Source organism: Pinus tabuliformis, chromosome 7 (genome assembly GCF_031772625.1).
Source record: "Pinus tabuliformis cultivar Carrire ecotype Pingquan chromosome 7, CPIR1, whole genome shotgun sequence".
NCBI classification, from domain to species: Eukaryota; Viridiplantae; Streptophyta; class Pinopsida; order Pinales; family Pinaceae; genus Pinus; species Pinus tabuliformis.
In genome coordinates, this window is record NC_142293.1 from 1,084,446,375 (window position 1) to 1,084,451,398 (window position 5,024).

Below are 5,024 nucleotides of genomic sequence, written 5' to 3' on the forward strand. Positions count from 1 at the left end.
CTAGAATTTACAAATGGGGCTTAGTAATTCTCTTTTACTAGACAATTAGCAATTAGGAGGAGTTATCTATTTTGTCTCTCTTCTTTTCCCTAATGGGGGGAAAGAGGAAGAGGAAGAGGGAGACAAGACGCTGCTTGGAAGTGGATTCCTTGAGCTGGACCATAACCAGTGGGAAAAGACTTCAGTAAACAAAATTTCCTATGTGGAAGGAAGGTAAATTCTAGGCTGGATTGGAGGTCCTGATGCCAATGAATTTAGACTGCTACCTAAGTGAGTGCTATGGAAAATTGAGGAGCTCAAGGGGAGATGATTGGAAATAATAGTCAATTTATCATTGGAAGGGTGGAGTGGCCTCGGATGTAAATTATTAGTCATCAAATAGTAGATAAGTGTGTAACTAGTTAAGGACTTGGTTTCCCTTTTTGTGTATCTTTAAAAAACAAGACTATTGTGTGTGCTTGACTTGAGAGCCACTATTTATTTGTTTTATATAAACTGAAAAACTGGAATTGAGAACCATTGTTTATATATTATGATTAAATTGCAAGGTTGGAATAGAAATCCATCGTTTATATTTTATGATTAAATTTCAAGGTTGGAATAGAAAGTCACTATCTATATGAAAATGAAAAACTGACTTGAAAAATTACTTCTATTATTTATTTGTATAAAAAAAGAACTATCATTCACCTGTAGAAAACATAACTATTGTTGACAACATTAGTGATCATAAAAATATGAAAATTAATAGTAACGTTTGGCACAGAGTAGTGTGCACCTTAAGCACACGCGTAGGAAGCTGTAGAAAAATAAAAATAAAAAGAAAACAAGGAATTAATTATGGGTTTTCCGTTTTGAAGTCTGGTGAGAAATGACCTTTAAGATAATTTCCAGAAGTTTGTGCAGAACCCTACAGGGTTACAGAGAAATTTTCTAGCTCTCCTTGATATCGATCGATAAGGGTCTTGAAGTGAATTGTGCAAGATTTAATTTGAGTAATATCCAGAACTGGGGAATAACGACCTCACCCCAGATTTATTCTTCACAACTAGCCAAGTGGGACAACTTGAAGAACAATTCTGAGGAATGCCGCTAGGGAGAAGAGGTTTATAAAATTTTCCCTTACACAGTAATGACAAACAAGTTTGAGCTTATGGGGCCATCAGAAGTTAAAAGAACCAGGAAAATTAAATAGAACTAGAAACCATGAGATAGCAAGACCAACATCAGAAATATTGTCATTTGAAACCCAGAAGGGAATAAAAAGAATATAAATCCTCTTAAACAAAAACAATCACCAAATAATTGCAAACCTCCTGCTCAAAATAACACATCATTTTAATTATATAAAACATATATCAAGGTGGAACCATATGTTCGAATCTTTCTCAAAAAAATAATATTACAAACTTTGCTCTGTTATGTCCAGGCGAAAAGGAGATTGAAAACTCCACATTATAATTATATACATATTACAATCTATGCACAATTAAAACAACCTTATGACATCGAATCCCTAGCATTACAAGCTATATCTAAGCATAGGATAACCCAAAACTATGTGTGATGAGAAGCCACCAAGAATTTAGGGTAGTCAAACCTGGCATGGAAGATGTTATGAAACCAGCTCAAGAAAAGATAGAAAAGAAAGATCAATGCCTTAGAATTTAGCCTCTTCGAGGGGGCAACCTCCTTTACATTACATAAATGAACAATTCTTGGATGATACAAATGAAAAAACCTCCTTTCTATATATAGGAGTCTAAGGAGTCACAATATAATCCAGCCGACCTAACAATAATAATATAAAGCCACAAAAATAATAATAGAGGGATTCTATGGGGCACAGAAATAACAATATGTGGGTAATAGGGGCACAACAATATAAATAAGGGGTATAACTACAATAGTAATGGGGTAATCACTAGTATTATAGGGACCCAACATGCCCCTCTCCTTCAAAAAAGTGTTGTCCTCAACGCTTGAGTAGTTTTGGATACTTCTGCATAAAATTCTCATCCTCCCATGTGGAATCTTCAGCGGATAAGTTCTTCCACTTGATAAGATACTCTGAAATTGATCGATTTCGTAGCTGTCGAGTTCTTGTTTCTGTGACTGCTTCCGGTTCCAATATAATTTTTCCTTCCTCGTCAAGTTCTGGCAATATTGTTTGAACTGGGAGCTTGTCGCCTATAACCTTCTTTAAACATGAAACATGGAAAACTGGGTGCAATCGAGAAGCTGCAGGAAGCTCCAATTTGTATGCCATAGTACCAATCTTTTCCAACACCTTGTACGGACCATAATACTTTGGTGATAATTTATTATCCTTCTTAGCTTGCTTTAGGGACATTTGCTTATATGGTTGTAGCCGTAGGAATACCCAATCACCTACATCAAAACTTCTTTCACTGCGATGTTGATCTGCCTGTTGTTTCATTCTATTTTGTGCCAACACGAGGTTATCCTTTAAGAGTTGGAGGACTTGTTGTTGATGTTCGATGTGATGTTCCACTGCTTGAACCTTAGAATTTTCTCTTAAATATGATGTGATGGATGGTGGTTGATACCCATAAAGTGCCATAAATGGGGTCATTTTTGTTGTTGTATGGAAGGAAGTGTTATACCACCATTCAGCCAGAGGCAACCATTTGACCCATTGTGTCTGTTTATCAGATACAAAGCAACGAAGATATCCTTCCAAACATTTGTTTACTATCTCAGTTTGCCCATCAGATTGAGGATGATAAGATGAGCTATGAGCTAACTGAGTACCAAGACAAGAAAATAATTCTGTCCAAAAATTTCCAGTGAAAATGGGATCTCTGTCACTTACAATAATCTTTGGGTTTCCATGTAGCTTTTGAACTGTTTCCATAAATGCAGTAGAAACTGTACTGGCTTTAAATGGATGTGATAATGCACAAAAGTGTGCATACTTGGTAAGTCTGTCAACTACCACCATGATGACACTCTTTCCCTCAGACTTGGGTAAACCTGTGATAAAATCCATTGAAACCTCCTCCCAACGTTGGCTTGGAATGGATAAAGGTTGTAATAGACCCGGTGTCTTAATTGTTTCAACTTTATTTTGTTGGCAAACCAAACATTCCGCCACAAACTTTTGAATATCTGATTTAAGGCCATCCCAAAAAAATTCCTTCTTAACCCTGTGGTAAGTTTTTAAAAATCCTGAGTGCCCTCCTAAGGGAGAAGTGTGCAATTCCATAAGAATCTTTTGTTTTAGCTGGGAATTCTTACAGAGGTATAAGCGATCTTTGTACCATAACGAATCATTTTGCCAGCTAAATGTATCAGAAGTACTGGAATCTTGTTGTAGCTTTCGAATAAGTGCCCACACTTCTTCGTCATTCTTCCATTCCTCCTTTGCTTCGTTTATCCAATCTGGTTGGATAATAGAAATGGCACACAACAATGCTTCCACATCCTCATCCTTTCTTGAGAGTGCATCTGCCACCACATTTTGCTTCCCTTTTTTGTAGATGATTTCAAAGTCATAACCCAACATCTTTGTGACCCACTTTTGTTGCTCTTCAGAGGATAATCTTTGTTCTAAAAAGTATTTAAGGCTATCATGATCCGTTTTTACCTTGAAGTGTCTTCCCATTAGGTAGGGTCGCCATTTCTTAAGTGCATGGAGTATTGCCAACATTTCCTTCTCATAAATAGCTTTGCTTAAAAACTTTCCCTTGATTGGACGACTTTCAAAAGCAATGGGTCTTTCATCTTGCATTAGAACAGCACCAATTCCATTTCCTGAAGCATCACATTCCACAATAAAGGTTTTTGTGAAGTCCGGTGTAGCTAAGACCGGTGCTTGGCACATTGCCTCTTTAAGATGTTCAAAGGCCTTTGTTGCTTCCGGAGTCCATGAAAATGAATCTTTCTTCAATAATGTTGTTAGAGGTGCTGCTATTCTCCCATAATTCTTAACAAACTTGCGATAATACCCTGTCAACCCAAGAAATCCTCGCAGATGCTTTATGGATGTGGGGATTTTCCATTCCTTAATGGCTTTAATTTTGCTAGGGTCTACCTTAACTCCTTCATGAGATACAATATGACCCAAATATTCCACCTCCTGGACTCCAAAGAAACATTTGGATCTTTTTGCATATAATTGTTTCTCCTCCAATAGTTGTAGCACCTTGTCAACATGTTCAACATGATCCTTCCAAGACTTGTTGTAGATTAGTATATCATCAAAAAATACTAACACAAATTTTCTAAGGAATGGTTTGAAAATTGAATTCATCAAACCTTGAAATGTTGAAGGTGCATTGGTAAGGCCAAAAGGCATGACCAAAAATTCATAATGACCCTCATGAGTTCTAAATGCCGTTTTCGGAATGTCTTCAATCTTCATTCTGATTTGATGATATCCCGAACGAAGATCCAACTTGGTGAAGTAAATTGATCCATGCAATTCATCCAGTAATTCATCAATGACAGGAATGGGGAACTTATCTTTAATAGTGAGCTTGTTGAGCTCCCTATAATCTGGACACATGCGCCATGATCCATCCTTCTTGTGCACCAATACTACTGGAGCTAGAAAGAACTTTGACTCGGTTGAATTATACCAGCCTCTAGCATTTCTGCAACCATACGTTCAATTTCACTTTTTTGGACATATGGATATCTGTACGGCCTGATGTTTGGAGGAACACTTCCTGGAATCAGATGAATAGCATGATCATGATCACGCATAGGTGGGAGACCTTTGGGAGTCTCAAATACCTTGGAATGATTGTCCAGGACTTTTTGGAGATCTGGAGAAATAGATGATTCCAATGTGGAAACATCTAGCGAACATAATTGTGCAATTACACCTCTTTGCTCCTTTTTTAGAAGCTTTGTCATGCCATTAGAGCTGATTATCTTTCCTGGTTTCCCTGCAATACCCCTTAATTCAACTTCCTTTCCTTCCACAGAAAATTTCATGAAAAGTTCTTGAAAATTAAAAGCTATTGTACCCAAGGATTGTAGCCATTGGACTCCTA